The 20,313-nt window shown below is 36.3% G+C and overlaps 2 protein-coding genes across 9 annotated transcripts in view; one reads left to right on the top strand and one right to left on the bottom strand.

The window, feature by feature from the left end:
* The window catches only part of LRRN3 (leucine rich repeat neuronal 3), a 37,518-nt gene extending 19,471 nt beyond the window's left edge, over positions 1-18,047 (bottom strand). The window contains exons 1-2 of one of the 4 annotated variants that reach the window (XM_070511966.1): positions 17,397-17,775; positions 12,597-12,753 (exon numbers count right to left, since the gene is read on the bottom strand). The gene's annotated coding sequence lies outside the window, so the exon portion shown is untranslated. Of the gene's footprint in view, positions 1-12,596; positions 12,754-17,396 lie in introns of all 4 variants that reach the window. The other 3 variants (XM_070511969.1, XM_044764628.2, XM_014849977.3) reach the window with 3 other exon arrangements.
* Positions 1-20,313, top strand: part of IMMP2L (inner mitochondrial membrane peptidase subunit 2) — an 845,338-nt gene that overhangs the window by 434,748 nt on the left and 390,277 nt on the right. The gene's annotated exons all lie outside the window — the stretch shown is intronic.

The following is a 20,313-nucleotide window of genomic DNA, read 5'->3' as shown; positions in this document are numbered from 1 at the left end:
TGAAAAAATATTTGCTGTACAAGACACTCATTCGTGACCTTGGTTTTGCTGACGAATGCTGAGTTCCTGACAACAGTTTGCATAAGTGGAATATTGAATGATGATATAAAATTGGCAAACTGAGAAATAAATGTGTGTGGGTTTAATTTGGGAGACTACAAAACTAATAAAACCCACTTAAAAATACTAGCATGTTAAAAAAAGATGCCGTTAAACACGGATTGCTTAAACCAAATCATGAAGGTACCTCTAATGCAACCTCTACCCTCATAATAATAGCTAGAATAAATCTATCGTGAGAGAACTGGTAAAGATTGTGTATTGTTTGGATATCTTTTCCACTTAAGATAGGTTTTTTTTCAGTTGATTTTTATAGATTATGTCTACTGCAGTAGAATAGTGTAGTGAGGGTATAAGGTATACAGATTATTTTCTTAAAATTTGTGGCATTTCTACTTAAAGAACATAGAAAACCATGTACATTTGGTTACAATATGTTCATAATATCTGGAATTGCCACAGACTTTAAAAAATAACGTAAAATGCTATAACAACAACAAAAAGAGTAATAATAAACATTAAGATAATTAAATGTTAGTGTTGAGAAAAGTCCTCTAGAAAACTGGTGTGGCTGGAGGCAAGATCACACTTGTTACCAGCTGATAGTGGTGAAATGGAAGGTAGTCATTAGGTCAGCACTCTGTTGGGTTTGTGGCTTTACTGAAGCCTTGATTGGAGTAAAGAATCTGTGCCGGAAAGTGATACGAACAGAAGACACTGTGTTTCCCTAAATACTTTAGGGCATAAACATGCCCTTGTTGTAAAGAAATTCATGTTCACTCTGTCAAGGACAAAAGTTGATGCAAATCAAAACAATATCTGCTATTTGTCAAGATTGGGCAAATATCGTTGGTACCAGTTTCAGCAGAAGCTCCCAGAGTGCATGCGTTGCATGTGAAATAAATAAAATTTACTTGAAAATTTAAGCTCTGTATATTAGATTCTATAACATTATCAGCAGAATTGGAAATATATGGAATGACTCAGGGCTTTGAAACAGACAGCCCAGTGTTGCAAATAAATCTTGGGGAGTTCATTATTATCCAACAGAATTATTGCTCACTATATCTGAAATAACAAATCTGTGGCCTTGACATTTAATCAGAGCATGAAACACACTTATTGAATCTCATATTTGAGATTATTACTTCAGTACTGCCCCAATTAAAGCATGTGGATTTTAAAAATTCCTTTCAGACAAAGTAAAATACAAATGCTTGTTATACATGCACAGAATCTTTTTATTCTTTCCTTCATGTTCAGTCGCCTTTTCTTGAATATGCTTATTTTGAGTTTTTAGTGAACAGAAATGGCTTTAATGTAAGCATAAAAAGAACGAACCAGGAATTTTTTCTGGTGACAAAGGACCTGGAAGGTTGAAACTGCCCATATTCCTCTGTGACTGATCAGTTGAATATAAATTATTTACAACAACATACTGAAATGAAGTTTCTACCTGCTGTAGGGCTGGTATTGTAACATAATGCAATTTTATATGCCTACGTAATTTGACTTCTTAGACTTTAAATAAAAGCTTTCCTTATTCTGAATCCAAAAAGAAAGGAAGAAAGAGATGGAGGGAGGGGATCTCTGAATCTCCACCATCCTTCTTTTTTACTTTCTAGTAAGAGAAACTCTAAGTATAGTCTATTCATGAGCGTCTGCAAATCACTTTGCAGCTTAACTATGTCTTCTCTGATTTAATAGAAACTTTGATTGTTTTCTGGGATTTACATCCAGAGTAATTGTTTTTGCATTTTAATATAGTAAGAAATAGATTGAATAAATGCATAACATATTAGAAATGCTATTAAGGAAATGATTCTATGTGGTACTGTTGAATGAATGTTTTCCTTTTTTCTTCTGAACAAAATATAAATTTCTCCAATTATTTTTAAATTGATTGTTCTCTATTGTTGCCCAAGGAAAAGTGAAAAAAAAAAATCTATTTTTGCGTTCATTCCATTTCTTTAGTATGATTAAGTGAAGCAGCAGAAGACTAATATGGCAGTCAGGTATTTTTCCCTCTGAGATCTGTAAGGGATACTTTTATTTGCATCCTGGATACATAGTATTTTCACACACTGAGACTTGAGTTCCTATTATCTCATTGTTATTTATACTATAAATCCCTAGTATCTTTTAGCAGCCCTACCTCACTGATCTTTGCCTGAGTCCCTGCCTCAAAAGAGTGGACTCTTAACTCAAGCATAGAGCGGTGAGAGGCTCCGGAGAGGGTTTCCATTTGGCACTAGTGGTGGTGGTGGAGGGCGTATCTGTTTGTTGATTTGTTTGTTTTTAAATGGACTATTTTTCTTAGAGAACTTTCTCAAAATCACTGAGCTTCCAGAGAGAAGAGACTTCTATTGTTTCAAGGGCTAATAACTGAGTTCTTTCAAAAAGAGTCAATATCCCACATCAGACCAATATCTGGAGAGTTTAAAAAGGTATCAAACTTGCCATTGAATGAGGAGGAAAATGACTCAAGTTTATATTGTTCCATTTTCAGGGCCTGAAACATTCTAAATATTTGCGTCCATTCTCTTAGGTCCCAATGGGGAAGTAAGTAGGTAAGGGATGAATGTTCTTCTTCCCATTTTATTCAGTAAGGAGGTGTTAATTTGCTTGTTCCAATGTGCACAGATGTTGGTAACAAGACGTGTTCTAAGGTCCTGCACAGCATCCTTATGAACAGACTATGTTATGTGTTACTGTGAGATTAAGAAAATACTTTTGAGAAAATTAATGATCTCCTATTTGCACCTTGCTCTTGTTTTTGGTCCAGAAAAATAAGCTTGCCCTTGCTGATGCTTTAAGAATTGAGCTCTCAGTGTATTCCTGGGAGTACCATGCATGGATTTGATACATCAGTGGAGTTAAATTGGCTAAAAGAGCTGTCAATGATAAAAGTGAGGATGCTATAAAAGACAATGGCCCTATCACATTCATGTGACTCAGGCAATCTGTATCCATCTCTTTTATATTTCTGTGGATTTTTTCTTTTCCATTTGCATAAATTGGTAGTATACATAATAAAAAATGCAAACAACAGAAAGCAAGCCCATTTTTAAAGCTGCGAAAAGATAGACCTCCTGTCAGGAGATTTGTTCTCTTGGGGCAGGAGAAACAATAAAAATACATGCAGTATTTGTGTCTTTGAAGGTACTTTAGGGTTTTTTTCTTTTCTCTCCCAGCAAGCTAAATAGCACGTGGCAGTTGCCACAGCAACCCATTTTTGTGATTTGCAGAATAAGGGAGCAAACCAGATGTGAATTGTCAGTCAATAAGTTTCTGTTGTCATAGAAAACGGTAACATATGCAGCCTCATTTGGTCAATTTATATACTTTCGTTGTGTTTTGTTCTCATCTGCTCCTTTCCACATGCTGTCATGAATTAATAGTCTGTTCTTTGGCTGCATAATTTCTGAGTTTCATACATGATGTTAACTGGAATAACTAGATGTCAGATTCATCGAAGGTTGTTGTTGCAAAATGAAGGTTACTTGACATCTGTTTTGTCACTTTTCAGCATACTGACACATGGCTTCTTTGGTTTATCTCATGGAGAAGAATCACATTAATTTTTAAAGGGCCTTTAAAAGATTTCATGATTGTTTTATTTGGAAATACACGTTTCTGATCTATCGAGATGGGTACATTTTTGCCTCCATGATTCCTTTACTGTGGAAATAGAAATCGCTCTGCACTGAGAGCTTTTGGAAGTCTGTGGTCAAGCTTTTGCAGTCTGGCAAGTGGACCCACATTTTGGACTCAACACCCCTCTAACGGCTGTTGTGCCTGCAACTTCTCTTCCCTTCCTTTTATTTGTCCTCCTCTCATGTATATAAGACTGCCCCCTTCCTTCTGCTGCTTGTCCTTTCTTCCTCAGTTTTCCAGAAGTCATGACCCTCTTGTTCTGGAGAGCTTTTTGCCTCTGCTTCCAATGGAGTGAGAGCCTGGGTATTTGTGTGCATATTTTTAATTTGATAAGTAGTGCAGCTTACAGTTTAGGAGAAAACATTAATGTCTCTTCCCCTGCTGCCCCTTGGCATGTCCTCCACATTTTCCATCCCTATTAACAACCGTCCTTTTCCCTACATTTAAAAATATTTCTTTAGCATTTGTTTCACAAAGCCAAAACCTACAAAGACTAGGTAGGGGGATTAATTATGAGACTTTTCTATTATTTAGCACTGTTTTCAACCATTGCTGGCAATGATATAAGTAGTTTCATGTATAACATCCCTTCCTTTCTTTTTAAACTATTACCAGCAGCAATCAAAGTGTGATGGTATTAGTTACTAAACTGACAGCATGAGGATACTCAACATGTATAAACTTGGAGCTTTAGCAACAGATATGAGAACATTTCTAGAACAAAAGGTGGCATTTAGTCTAAAGCAAGTGACAAAAGAAATTGTTTTACTCTCTAGAATAATATTGAATTCTGACTTACAGAACTATACATTTATGGGAAAGCAAGACACAGCGGGAGCGGGAGAAGAGTTGTATGACTTCTGTCTCTTCTTACCTGGGGTTTCATCATCTTCAACTCTGCAAAACTAGCTCAAGCTGTGAGAAATGGAGCATGTAGGTGCATGCATGAAGCAAGGAAGGAAGGAATCTTTCAACAGTAGGAGTCATTTCTCTAGCAAATTTGGCTTTCAAAAAGGGTACCTGAATATAGGCCCAAACCCAGAGATACAAGAGGTGTTATGCTTGGGAAGTGAAAATGAAAATGTAGCCTTTCCTCTAAAACTGTGTATTATAGGAATATCACTTTTCCCCGATCCCACTTTGCACCACACTTAACCCCAAGATTTCTTAAGTAGCCAATGCAAATGCTTTATCTTATTCTCTTGCTCTCGGGCACTCTCAGAATGGTGTCCAGAAGAGACAGCCTAGTGATTAAAGGATTAGACATTGACTCTAGTTCTTTCTCTTCCTCTGTTACTGATTCCTCATCTGTTAAAAGGTGGGTGATAACAGTACCTACCCCAGAGGGATGACATGAAAATTAAATAAAATAATGCATTAAAAATTCTTAGTACAAAAAAAAGTTCTTAATACTGCAGTGGAAACATAGAAAGTAACCACTAATTGTTAATCACTATCAAATTAATGATAGTCATAATAATGGTTATAACGTATTAGAATTTGTTGCAACTTAAACATAGTTTTAAGGTGGATATGTGAGACCAGGAGGAAAGGTAGAGCAAAATAGAGCTGCTTGAATGGTATTTGAATCTGATTTCCATAAAAGGTTGTAGAATTTTCCTTTCCTAGTAGGTTTTTTTCCCTTGTTATTTCTGTGAAAATAACTCTTAAAATGCACCAGAGTGTTTGTCATCTCAGTTATATGGCATGTCTTAGAAGAAGAAAAATTATTGGACACCAGATAGAAGTAAGTGTGGCTAGACTTAACTGAAATATTTATAAACTGGTAAGAACTATTAACAGTTGGCAAATGTTAAAAAAAAAAGTCCTGTATTTGTGGGTGTGAAAGCATATGCATGTGGGCGTGCATGCTTGTGTTAAGTTGGCGTTGGAATAGATAGAGCTATAGAAGTACAATTGTTAACTGTAAGTCTACAAAAATGCTAATAGAACTTTTTTGAGATGCTGGAATAGGACAGTTGTCATTTCTTGATATATGGTTACATTTGGGAGGAAACAAAGTCTTATGGTGATGGTTAAAATGTAATTTAAACATCATTCATTAGTACTCACAAGAACGATTTTTTCAAATTAGAGAAAAATGAAAATGATCTCTGTGAAGTTACTACGATAAATGGACATTCTATGGTCTCGATGAAGATCACGTTAATGTCAGCAATTTCAGATTTTTATTTTAGCAACTCAGGGCCTTGAGTGCTCATTTTTCTACACTGTGCATTCTTTTGGGAGGAAACTTACAATAAAGTTTTTATAAAAGTTAAAGTTTGCAATGAGATTTATAATTTCAAAGATGTAATTATTTTGTATGTGTTATAAATCTTCTTAGAGCCCCAGCAAAGAGGATTAGGGTAGAATGGTCTCAGAGCCTTTTGAATTTGGGATGGAATGTTCAAGAAGAGTAGAAATTTCTAATGGAGTCACAGAAAGTACTGGATCATTCTATTTTGGATAAATATGAAACTTGCTTTTTGTATGATTGCCATTTTTTAATTATGGTTTTCCATTTAATAATTTGTCTCTTTTTTTTATTTGCCTGATTTAAAAATGAAACAAAACAACTTTTCTGTTCAAATTACTTTAGGGCACAAATTCAAAACCCCAGTCCCAAGTAATTAACACGCTTGATGCAGACCAGCAGCAACATATTACTGTCAATAAAATGCCAATCTAGAGAGGCGTCTTGGAAAATGACTGGATGATAGTGAATTGGGCTTCTGCCAGACTTCAGCAGCTAAGAGGTTGTACAAATAGGGGCTCTTCACAGAGAAGGCACTGTTAAGTTTCTCTAAGGGTTGAATTTGTGAACTTTGGGCCGTAATGGTGCTTAAGAAAAGGAATGATTTGTTAGGAACATATGGTCCAATCTTTTTTAAGTTCTACCATCACAGTCATTGTGTTATGAAATAGCCTCTAGGCAGGGATTGAATCACCTGGTTTCTGGTTCCAATTACGTACTTAAGTAGTGAGGTCACGTGGAGCAAGGGACTTAATATCTATAAAAATCTCTCTCATTTTCACAATTCTGTTATACCAAGTCTGACTCCTTATATTATTCAATGACATTTGAAAGCAAATCAACAGGCAGTATAGAATTCATTCATTAATTATGTCAGTGGCAATTTCTGGGTGATCTCAGTTGTGTCCCACATGGAATGTGGTATGTAGTATTTGAAAATAGGAATTCAAGAACATGTAGTTTTTGTAGATTTTTGGTAGACACTCTCCCTAAAGGCACATAATCTACCACCCCACAGTCATCATCTGAGAGCCAAGAATTGACCATGGATGGTGGACCTCTTTAGACTGGGGGCAGTAGAGACAGGAACTATTGTTACCACAGTCTCACAAGCATGTTAACTAAGAACATCTGCTTGAATGTCTCAGTCAGATCCCATTCAATCAAATCTCTAACTCAATTAGCCATACCCTACTCCCAGTATTCTCTTGGGAAAAATACAAGACAGTGTACCTACTCTGTGCATATTCTGTATAAATTCAAGCAATTGTTCATCATAAATAAACAGTTTTTACCAAATCTAAAACAATGGACAAAGGAAAAGGACTTGAATCTTTAACCACTAGTTTTGAAACTGTGCAAAAAATCACTATGAGTTCTTAGATGTCGCTTTCAGAGGTGCTGAGATTCTGTTAAAAACAAGCCCCCAAGTGGGGCTGGCCCCGTGGCCGAGTGGTTAAGTTCACGCGCTCCGCTGCAGGCAGCCCAGTGTTTTGTTGGTTCGAATCCTGGGTGTGAACATGGCACTGCTCATCAAACCATGCTGAGGCGACGTCCCACATACCACAACTAGAAGGACCCACAACGAAGAATATACAACTATGTACCGGGGGGGCTTTGGGGAGAAAAAGGAAAAAATAAAATCTTTAAAAAAAAAATAAAAAAAAAAAAAACAAGCCCCCAAGTGAATTGATGTATATCATCACAGATACAGCTTAATAAACTTTGCTTTTATGTTAAAAATGAAGCAAAATGTACATTTATCTAACATGTAGACAGTGAATGTGTTTAGCAATATTTTTGGAATATGGTACCTTCAAAAATCTTGATAGAAAGCGACCTGTTAAGATGAGAAAATTTAGATAGATAGATAGATTTGGTTCTATTTGTGTCATAAGTACATCATTTCTTATCAGTATCTCAAGGTTCTATTCATTAGCTATGGACGTATTCATGTTCCTTGATTAAATGATCATGCTATGGCATGTCTAAATGAATGACTAAGTGGTATATTATCTTGGAATATCTCTCCTTTCAAAGATTCATAGAAGTCTCTATCAAATAAAGTACAAAGTAACACATTGATTTACAATTAAATATGATTATGTCAACCAAGAAGCCTCATGCTTAAGTGAGGTTAAAAGCTTACCATTACAGCCAGTGAGGTGTAGGGAAGGGTGGAGGCAAAAAGTGGCTGTCGGAGGAGTTACTATTCTAGATAGGGAAAATTCTTTATGGGGCAGACAAACTTAAAAGTGTCCACTGTCTTTCCTGAGTGTACAAAATATAGAAAAATATAAATAAGTTTTAAATATTTCTCAAATCTGGTGAGTGACATCCAGGAGTGAAGGATAGGGTTGAAACATTATTCTACATGTTCAATTTGCAAGATATTTTCGGTAAAGAAAACTTTTCTTATTTCATTACTGATTTTGATACCCTAAGAAATGATAAAGATCTTAGATGTTCATAATTCCTTCTAGAATTCAACCATGATCATTTCTTTTACGCAGTACACTTCTGAAGTTACACAGATTAGTGAGAATGTTTAAGTAGAAAATCCGCAAGTAATACTTTTATTTCAGATTAGTTGGATTATATTGTGTTCATTATATTATTCATGAAATACTAATCAGGTTGCATCATGTGGTAAAACTGTATAGTTTGAATAATTATTATATGAGCTTTCTGATCTTTGCTGAAGAGCTTACAATTATAGAAAGAGCCTGTTGCAGGATACTTCTACGTAAAACGTAAAAAGCTTCCCAAAGGAGAAATATATTATGCTTATTCTAAGAAATATGTGACATGGGAGGCATACTAGCATGGTTTTAATAGAATGGGCTTTGAAGTCAGACATTCAGGGTTCAAATCAGGACCCTGCTGTGGTGGGTAGTCGGGCAAGTGCTTCCCCATTCTAAGCCTCACGGAGCTGTGAATTTAAGCGAGATACCATGTGTAAATAGCTGAGCCAGGGTTCAGGCTGTGGTACATGTTGAATACCTATTGGCCAGCATCTCCCTCTTCCTCCTTTCTCCTCCTCCTCCTCATTGTTGTACATGAAGGTAAGAAGTGGCAGAGAAAAAAATCTACAATTTTAATTTAAAATTACACATATCCTTCTTTATTTCTTACATGTGTTGAGTTAGGTTATTCCTGATGCACAGACATTTTAGCCTTTCATCACCTCAAACTTGAGTTTCATTTTTCAATTGTCTAATTACTTACAATTTTTTTAAAAAAAAAAATCTTCATTCTGAGAAGAAAATGTTTATGGACATGAGCTCTCTAAACCTCATTCGTAATCCATGGACAAATCTTCAGTAACATATTTTGGCTTAATTTCACATTCAGCTTTTTCTATGTAGGACAGTCAAATTGAAGGACTCCCCTGATAGCTCTTTGAGGAGGTCACTCAGCGAGAAATGCTGCAGTTTTGCAAATAGCTGGCATAGAACACTTCTGCTGAAGTTTTAGGTTTGGCTTGGCATGCTCAGTTTGAAAAACAGATTATAGCTTTCATCTGTTAACTTTGCAGAGCTAGAAGCTTATTAATACTGAGGAGGATTGATGAATTTCGTTGAAAATTGATGATTGCACTAGCAGTGATATAGTATTCAGATTGTTTTCACCTTTCTTGTTTAAAAGAGAATGAATGAAGAAAGAAAGGATGCACAAATTGGCATTGGATCCACAGAAGGATTGTTTAAATAAGAAGAATTGAGACCTGTGAACTAAGCTTTGCATTTTTCCTTTATTGTGCTGTTATTGCGCTGCATGACCTCAGGTAAAGAGACATGTTGAATTCTACTTGGTGGAAAAATGGTGAAAAAAGAAGACTATAAGCTGCCAGTTCACAGGTGTAGTTGTGAAATGAACTGCAAAAATCATGTTAATCAAATGAATAGTGATACTCAAATATAAGTAAGTAAATCATCACTCTTCTCTCAGAAACAAAAAAAGAAGATACTATGAGTGAATCTTGCAAAGAGAAGATATCCTAGTATGAGCAAAATGCATGGTATGAAACGCTAAATGGAGTGATAGTATTTTGATAGAGAAGCTGACTCCTGGACGGCAGTGTAGACTAACTATATTTGGGTAGTACCAAGAAGAGGTGATGTTGCCTAGTCCACAAAAGCATGTTTTTTAGAGCCAGACTGACCTGGGTTCCTTTTCTTGTTCTGCCTTCAATTGGTTGAGGCAAGTTGCTTTTCTTTTCTAATCCCTATTTTCCTCATTTGTAAAATGGGCTTACTAATAGTATTTGCTTCGTATGGTAATTATGAGGAGTATATGAGAAAATGCTTGCGAAGTGCTTAGCACAATGTTTGGCACAGAAAATGCCTTTATATAATAAATGAGATCTGTTAATATTATGTCTATTCCCTTAGCCAGTAAAGTGTTGTCTAAAGAGATACTGTGATTTGAACTCATAAGTTCTCTGCTTACATTATTGTAGGCCAAACAACATCTGATTCTTTATCTCTTTAACCATTTTGTTCAACAGCAGCATATTGTGACAGAATTTTTAGTGTAAATGAAAAACTGAGACTTCAATATTTACATGGAATTTACTTGCTCATTAAAAATAAAGTAACTAATTAAGGAAATCGTAGTTTGGCAAATGCCTCATTGATTTTAAAAAGTTAACTAAACATCACCTTATGACACTCTTTGAGCAGCTATAGCGTTAATGTAAAAGACACCTGGGTGATACACTACAGTAGGAGGAACAAATATAAATTATGTGTTTGGTAAGTGAATCAGTTCAGCTATTCACACAAGAAATTGTCTTGTTGGGTGGATACAGTCTAAGCTCATATCCTTTAATGGCATTTTATATGTTTTGCGTTTAAGCATTACTAGGAATAGAGCTTCCAGGTTTAATGTGCGCTTAGAAGATACTTATTTTTTGTATATGGTGGTAGCATTGTTTTTCTCTTTCCATCCTATTGCACTTTCTCTTCAATGACACAGCATTGTAACATAGACTTAGTCCCATTTTGCCTACTCTACTGTTTTGTTTTCAGTGCCTTAGGCATGAGCACTGTAAGGCTATTAACCCTTTGGCCTTTGTAGAAATCAAAATATGATCTGTCTAGATGTATATTGAAATTACCCCCTGCAACTATTGAAATTTCAATGAAAGCCATTGTGGTCCCATATACTCTTTGTAGAATATTTTCAGTATTTGGTGTTTCTGAGTGACCAATTTTTGGTGAAAATAGAATTAAGTGTAGAACCCAGAAACACTGTTAGCAAACAGTGATAAGACCAGTATGTTTGGGCATATGAAGATAGTGATGAGGAAAATATTCTAATGATATAAAAGCCAATATAATTATATGTCTGAAAATATGTTTTTAACATTTTTTGTTTTTATTTTTTTCTTAACAAAAGTTAACTGTAAATTAGTTAACAATGTAATTTAAATGCATTGACCTTTCAGCACTATGAGACTATTAAGACATTATGGAGCCAATTTTAATCCAGTGGAATGAATCCATTAAAATATTTGTCTTTGTTTTTTTATAGTCATTTTACTAATTTAATTTCATAATTTTAGAGACCATTTATAATAGGCACAGATCAATCCTCTCTACCCCAATGAAAATGAGGCCTAAGTATTTTCTTTAAGTATTTAACTAGTCAAAATATCCAATATTATTCATGTTCTTGGTAAGTATCATGAGTCCTGAGCCTTCTTGAAGGTCATGGCTTAGCACATGGCCCGTTAGCAGGCTCAGTCCCAGAGGAATACAGTCTTCCCTTTCTGGAGTTCCTGCTCTGTATAAGTCAAGAAACACTGTCTCTTCTCTCACTCTCAGGGAATTAAATCCCAGCAGTTTCAGGACTCTGGAAATAAAAAATGTTGCCTGTTGATGCTAAGGCTTTAATTGGTTCAGTGGTCTTTGGGGAATCCATGGGCCTTTTCAATGCAGACATGGAAAAAGTGGTGACGATTACACTCCTTCCTAAACAGAGTAGCTGATTATCTGTAGAATGCTTCACCTTCTGGAAGTAAAGCTTGACATGACAACCTTTAGAACATGTGTTTTAGGGATTTCCATTTATTCCAAGAACGATATTACTTTTGAAAGGCAAAATCTCCCCTAGAAAGGGCTCTCAGAATAATGTGACTAAATTTACTGGCATTTTGAGGTCTTTGTGTGTCATTTTCTCCCCAAGACAAACTAACTGGGAAGGAGATGCCAAAGAAGGTGCTTTTATGTTGACACTTTATCCACTGATGGTTCTTCAAGTGACTTTGAGGACTTTGTTCATAATTTTCCAGCAACCTGGACAGTCCCTGAATGATTTACTCATCCGATTTTATTCAATTTTTGAGACCCTCACCAAGTATCTATTTATCAAAGTGCTAATGCTGTGAGACAAACATATGGATGAGTAGGTAAAACAAATGCAATTTTTTCTCCAAGAAGAGATGTTATGTTTTTCTTATTTAATTTGGGCATATCATTAGCTATGATTAAAATAAGAAGGACAGATTTTTATTTGCAAGATCTCTCCAGATATAGCATGGTGTGGGGCAAAGGGCATAGAATTTGGAAGGGTAAGTCTAGAGTGAGTATTCAGGAAAAAGGAAATGGATACTTACTAAAAAGTGTCGGGGTACTGTGATCAGTGCTGTACCCATCTTTGGAGTCAGAAGACCTTGGCTCCTCCACATCTTAGCTCCCTGACTGTGGCAAATCTTTAACTGCGTGGAACCTCATTCTCCAGTCTTAAAAGATGATCAGCAACTCATCAGGTTGCTGTGAGGAGCAAATGTCATTGTTGAAAAAGTGCTCTGTAAACAATATAGCTCTAAACAAATATTCACAATTATTATGTAATTTTTGTATCCTGTTTTATTTCCCCAAAGTTTCTGATTCATCTAATTACTATTACCTTAAGCAAAATTTGGGGAGAACATTTAGAAACAGAGAGAAATTTGCCAGAAAGAAAAAAATAGGATTGTGAAATTTACGAGATATGTCCTTGTCTGCAAAGGCTCTCGCTCTAACTTTGGAAATGAGAAGATCAGGCAGGATGGGGGAGCCGGCAAGAGGGAACTAGGGCCTGCTATCCTGAGAATGTCCTCATTGTTTTCCAGTGAGGTGTACAAGCACAGCATGGACCCTGAGAATGGACACTGTATATAAGGAGGACAGATGTAAGAGCCTGAAAATATTACAGTGAAATCCAGTAATAAAGGCTGCGGAGAATCTCTTCAGAATTTCTGGAAAAACTTATAGTGGATGATCAGTAGCTGAATATTTGTAGGTGAAGAGTAGCAGTATTGTTATTAAGGTGTTTTAAAAACAAAGCAAAGCTCTAATTTTTATGACTCATTAGAGAGTATAGTGGATTATATCCAGAAGATGAATTATGGTTTTGAAATTGGGTGCTATATACTTAGCAAATTGTTACTGCTTCCATTGTTGAATATCTGCTTTTGCTTTTAGAGTACTTGATTATCTGAATAAACATTTCCTTAGGTTTGTTTTGGTTTTTTTTTTTTTGGCACATATCTATGTGCTTTTTCTTTTTTTCTCTCTCTCTCTCTGTCTCTCTTTTTTTTTTTTTAATGTTATCTTTGAAAGACTGAGCAGGCAAACTTTTAATGGAGTCCTGGAGGGAGCTTCTAAGGGGTTCTACTGTTGGCCTCCATTTAAGAACTGTGTGATTTGGGGTAAAGATGTTAAATCCTTTGGGCCTCAGTTTCTTCACCTGTAAAGTACGCATATTAAACTATCTACTACAGGTCCTTTTCAATCCTAAAATTCTACTATTATATGAAAACATCTTCCCCTTCTTCATTCCTCTGTGCTCAAGCTGTGTAATGTGCTTTTATTAATGGCACCTCAAAACAAGATAGCCCTCCCTCATTATGGCCCAAAGATAAATTAACATAATGGCAAGCAGTTATATACAAAATTGACAATTATGCAAATACAGTGGGTGGCCCAGTGGGCACTATATTTCTTCACAATTTGAGATGAGCATTTTGTCTTCTTACTGACCCTGTATTTAATGACCCCTACATCGCATCTATTGAGATCTTCTTCCACCCCTCCCATCAAGTTAAAGAAAACATTTTTATTTTTCCCTGTTACTTTTTCTATCCTCTGGCACCACCTTCTTTCTTTATATTAGAATTTGATTTCCTATTGCATTGTGGCCCAAAGAATAATTGTTATTATATTCTACTTCCTAGGTGTCCAACCAGATATCACTTTATCAGGAGAGAGGCAGGGAGGAATTCGCTGAGCTCTGTGCAGGACCTGTGCTCAGTTGCTACACAGTGAAGCTTTCCTAAGTATTTGTTACACAGCCAGTATCAGAGAGCTTTATCTTTTTCAGCACTGACAAGATGTACTGATGTATTGCCTCATGTTTACCTGCTTTGTTTAGTTTCGTGGGACCAAGGAGTGATACCTAAGTGGTTAAACCCTCAGAACCAGGTCTACATGGAACATTTTAGTGGGCTGCAGATGTGTCCGGTGTTTCTCCAGATTGGCTGGAGCTACATTATTTTAAATTATTCTTTGGGGGCATCCTTATCGAGTCTAGAAGTAGGGACTCATTTTTAGCATTCTATTAGCTTCCTTTTAATGATCTCCTTCAGATTCTCCAACAGATACCTCATGTATGACCATCTTTAGGGGCTGCTAATTAAGTAATAACATTTAACTTATGTAAGTGTTATTTTTTAACTCAGGTTACAAACCTTTCATCAACTTCATTAGTTTGCAATAAATATTGCAATGCCACATTACATAGGAATTTTACGCCAGAAAAATATCAGAGTAGGGGGCAAAAAAAGTAAAACCTCAAACCCATTTTGTGGCAAAAAAAAAAAAAAAAAAAAATTCAGTAGGTGTGAAAGAGAATAAAGAACAAAGAAATAATAAAATATAGTTAGTGAATCATAAGTTTACCACATTTTTCATAGGTCCCTAAATTTCTGGCCTAGAAAGCTGATAACACTGTTTATCTAGCCATTAGCAACAACCACCAAAGAAAAAAATTCCACCTACTCATCAGCATTCTAACTCATCGTATTGCCTGTGGCAAGCGACACCCTGAAAAAGATAGTCCTTTGAAGCTTGTCTTGCCAAACAGCTATTATTTCTGGTATAGCTACATGACTATATGTAGGGGGAGTCGATGCTTAAGTCTTCCAGCATGCTCATATGTCCATCATCGGGCATTGGTAGATGCTGTCAGATCACCAGACTCACTGGCACACGCCGAGTGACAACACCAGGGACCTGGAGTGATTGTGTTTCTCAGACTCCAGTGGGTACCTTATTGATCTCTGTAATCCACAAAATATGTATGTGAGCTTTTCCAAGGTTAAAGAGTGAATCCACTGTTCTTAGGTCTCATTGATTGCAATTTTACAATAGGCTGGCAGGACTTAAGGATGTGTGTGTTTGGTATGAAAAGTTTCCCTGGAAAAGGTCTAAGAAAAACTGAAATCAATACTGCAATGCTACATTATACAGGAGTTTGAAATCGGGAGGTTGAGTATCTGCTTCAAGCTTTTACTCTTGGTTAGGAACTTAGGAGGTGCCTCAAAATATCAGATCTGTTCTGTGGCAAAAGCAGCACTTCTAACGAACAGCAGAAAAGCAAATAAATCACCTTTCCCTCTTTGTAGTAAATCATTTTGTTTTTTCTGTAGATTGCATGTGGTGTTTAAGGCAGAGCGAGCAGGCCTGCCAATATTGCGAGCTAATGCTTCAGCACCTTTCATTTTTCACTCTGAGCAGGAAACCTCTTCTTAAACTTGTTCATTTTACAGAGGGAAAATCGAAATCAGTGGCATATTGTCAGAGCTACTTTATTGTCATCATTTACAAAGGTCCTAGAATTAATTGACTTCTTACATTACATATTGTGAAGTGACTCATTTTTTGACACATTTATGGGAAAGTGGCAGGATCTAAGTGGCTGTTATTGTCTTCTGGTTTTGGCTCATATTATAAACTAGGAAACCAATAATAACTCTGAAATCATAGTTGTAGGAAAAAAATAACATGCAGTTTGAAAGAAGCAGGCTCCATTAACTATTTGGTTAGTTGAACTAAACGAAGGGAGGAGAGAGCTCCAGAAGATGAAATGTAAATACTAGGTTTGTTTTAATGTCTTTACAGGACCCATTAAAGAGGGTAGCGAATATTTCCATGAACATCCTCAACTGAGGTCTGTTTGAAAGCATAGTCTAAGTAGCTAGCTTCCTTATACAAGATTGGAAGTAAAAATTAACCCACACCGTATTCCATGAATCATCGCTACATGGATGCTCATAGTTTACTGAGAGTAATTCTGTCTCAAAGGCATTGCTTCTGAAACTAAAGAGGAGAAGCGTAGGATATGACTAATATTTATAGTACCAGGGCACACTATTTTCTAGGGAGAAATTTTGAATCCTTACTTCTTCCCTTTTTATTTTTCACATTATCCCCTTTTCACTTTAGGAAGATTCTACTCATATTCTTAGCCTGCTTTCACTAAAATCAGAGGCACGGAAACAAGGACATATTGTTAAAAATGAATAAATTAAAGACGAATTAAACCATCTAGCTCAATAACAGCAAAGGGAATATAGCAATTGGTTTGAACAATCTTCTTAAATAGGAAATGTACTTTAAAGCCACCCTACTGTGATCCTGTTAATTACCAGAGAAGATGAGAACTCTTCTGGTTCGTGGGATCCCTCTACCTAGTGTGTGTCAGTTCCAGCTGCATTAGCAATCAGACATTTGCACTGTCCCTTCAGACCAGCGAGGGGATGTTATTAAAGGGAAGTCATTTACCCCAATCCGTAAGATGTAGCCTGGCAGAAATTCAATAACTGTTTGTGATATGCTCATTCCGCCACTCTGCTTAGTGGTTTTAGCTCTTGACATGCAGCAGCATTTGCCTTAATCCCCATCCACTGGGTGAAAGGGAGAAAAATGCCCCATTTAGGGGGTTGGTTTGAAAACCCAGAATGACGTGTGATCTGCTTTTCATTACAAATAATGTGAAGAAAAAGGAAAATTCCCCCCTCTCCACCCGGCTCCTTCTCTCCTTTCATCTCCTCTCCCACTGTCCCCTTCTCTTCCCTCACCCTCCTCTCTCTCCTCCCCCCCAGCACTGCTTTTTCTCTCCCACTCACATCCTCTGATGGGCATTCAAGCTAGTAAAATGCATGTTGGAGAATCCCACAAGCACAGCCAGGCATACACAGAGCCAGAGGGCTTTTGCATTTGAATTTCTTCTCAAAAGTAAAACGGACAGAAAAATGCTCTTAGAATACAGACAAGAAGAAAAACATCAAAGGAGAATTTAGGTGTAAAACAATGATTATCAACTAAGCAAGAAATAGAGCATATTTAAATAGAAACGTATTTTTTAAACTTACCTTGCAAAGGCAGTTTCTGTGTTACACCTCCGGTGTCCCTGCGTGCTGGATTCCTCCGTTCCTTAGTTGCGAGAATCACATGGTTGTCTTCTTACCCGGGTGTAAATAGGTGCATGTGTGTGTACGTGTATAATAAAGTATACACAAACATGAGCTATAGATGTACACACATGCAAGCGATCTTGTCTCTGTATTTTAAAATATAAAGGAAAGCAGGAGGCTGCAGCCAGGATTTCCTTCTTTTTCCCGGAACTCTCTCTCAGTTGGCAAGCTGAGGCTCTCAATCCAGTGAAGAGAGATCCTGCAAGCTGGTTTTATTTCTTCTTGTTTCCATGGTGGTTAGTGGTGCATCGTTCACCCGATCAGTTGTCACTGACATGGTGCTGCCTGCTCAGCGGTCATTAATAACTGAACACCCTCCACTCCCCAGAGAGGAGCCAATCGCTTCGGACTGCCAAGACGTAGCACTCGCAGCTGCTCCCGTCTGGTTGGCTGAAACAACCTGTCTGTTCTATGACACTGCTGCTTAGGATACAAATAAATGAAACAGGCTTGCATATTTTCCTAGGTACCAATCCCTTCCTTCCTTCCTTCCTCCTTTCCTCCCTTCCATCCTCCCTCCCTTCCTTCCTTTCTTCCTTCATTCCTTCCACCTATCCTTCCTTCCTTCCTTTCTTTTTTTGAGGAGGAATTTTTGACAATTTTCCCGTTTTTAGGTTATCCGTCATTTGGAGAAACTGTGTTTTCTCTCTGAAAATAGCAGGGCACTACTAATAAGGATTTCCCAAATACTAAAAACAACTGGGAGGGATGCAGAGCCTCCGACGCCCTCTCTGTGAAGTTCACCAGTGGCTGTATTATTTAAGAAGAGAAGCTTGAAACTGTTTTGAATGGCATTTAGTTCTCTATAGGTCTTACTTAATTTAGCATGTATGCTTGCTATTCACTAACACTTTTTTTTTTTTTTTGAAGCAATGACATTTCTTATCTGGATTGACCAGCTTTTTAAATAAAGCATGTATTTGCTTCTCTATAATTCACAACATTGGCATATATGAGGGGGTATTTTTAAAAATATATATTTCCGATTACATTCACTCCTCCTTATGTGATGTAATTAATCTGTCAGCCACATATGAATGGGTAGCTGTGTCGGGGTGTTTGTGTGGATATCCCTGTGTGTGTGTGTTTAGGATGTGTGCTTTACTACTGGGGGAGTATTTTAACTGTGATAAATTACATCCTTAAGAAATTGATTTTTCTTTATTCTTAGACATGTTAATTCTGGATGTATATTTACTGGGAAGATATACTATATGCATCACATATGTGAAATACTTATTGAGTTATCAGAAATTTGGAAAAGAAACACAGAAAAGCATAGCAGTGTATATTTCTGAAAGAACATCTATGAGTAAATAGACAGCAATTTAAAAAATGCATGTTTTACAACCTTAATTAGTATACTAGAGAAACATCTTGTTGAGGGGAATGGAACATGAGGATTAATTTATCAACAGGTCAAAAACAGGCTGGATTCATGACTCCAGCCCTAGTTTTGAGAGACTACCCTCTAGTGGAGTAAAAAGAAATGACATATTTTCATGTTTCTGGATTTACTTGCTGGGGGCCTGGCCTGGCGTGGGCGGGGGGGGGGGGGGAGTTCACATCTAAGTGCTCCTTACATGTTTACTGAAATGACATAGACCAATAGTTTGCAGTTATTATAATCATGATACTAGGAAATTTTAAAAAGCTTTGTTTCTAACTGCTAAATATTTTCTGTAATGTTCTTTAAAAAGTTCCAAATGCTTTATTTTTTCCTTTCATAAAAATTTGTTCAGATGGTTCCTAACCTATAATAAAAATAAGTTCAAGGTAAAAGTATTTCCTTGCTTAATCAAATAAGACTTATTTCAGAATGTTATTGTCGGTTGTTATTCTTTACTAGACACTCTGTTGTCTGCTCTGTAAATGTTAGGGATTTATGGTTGCGTATTGGGGACGTTGTGATGGAGTGTGTCTACATATAATTTAATGTACTTGTGATAATAGTAATTACTCCTCCTCCAATTTTACTCTCTCTAGCTTCAATATCTGGCATATTCCAAATCATTTCAACACTTGCAGGATTTTATTCCACTTATGGAAGAATTATATTGAAATAGTGAAAATTATTTGAAAAAGGAATTTTAGTTTTATATAATTCGTTCCTTAAACATTTCATTTTGGTTGATTGGTGTTGACTGCATAATTGAAAAATCCAGTAATCAAACCAATTATAATGTATTCCCATAATGAAGGTAAGTGATGATAATCAAACAGATATATAATTAAACTACCTTCTTGGTTTATAAATGAAACTAACACTCATACCTAATATCCTAAATTTCAGTCTCTTTCAGAAATCAGAGAAAAATTTTTTAAGTTTTAATTTAATGAGAACTGAGGAGTATTTTAAATGCTGCCTTACACTTTATCATAGGAAGTTGTTTTAACTAAATGATTGCCCTTTTTTTGGCATATGGAAGATGAGATTGCTTTTCTTACACTTGTCCTTTTAGGGTAGGCACATGATAAATTCAAAAGATTTCATATCCATTTTTATAAATTTAATATCATGGAACATTAGAAGTGAGATGTCAATGTGGGAGCAAAAATGACTCTGGTTTTGGATGAAAAGGATGAGGATTTGTTCTTTGGCTATAGTTTCATTCTTGCTACAAAAGCATCAGCAGCTTAGTAGAATCAGTGTGTATTTCAGGTGATTTTCACTTATCAGTCAGGATAAATCATAAATCCAGTCATTTGCTGGATTTATGAAAGGTAGCTCTCCAAAAAGATTTGTTAAAAACTTATTTGGGTATCACATCTGTATACTGAAGTACTGTATGAAGACATTATATTGTGATGGGAT

Source organism: Equus asinus, chromosome 1, assembly GCF_041296235.1.
Source record: "Equus asinus isolate D_3611 breed Donkey chromosome 1, EquAss-T2T_v2, whole genome shotgun sequence".
NCBI classification, from domain to species: domain Eukaryota; kingdom Metazoa; phylum Chordata; class Mammalia; order Perissodactyla; family Equidae; genus Equus; species Equus asinus.
Note: the sequence above shows the minus strand (reverse complement) of the source record. Positions and strands in the feature narration are given on the sequence as shown.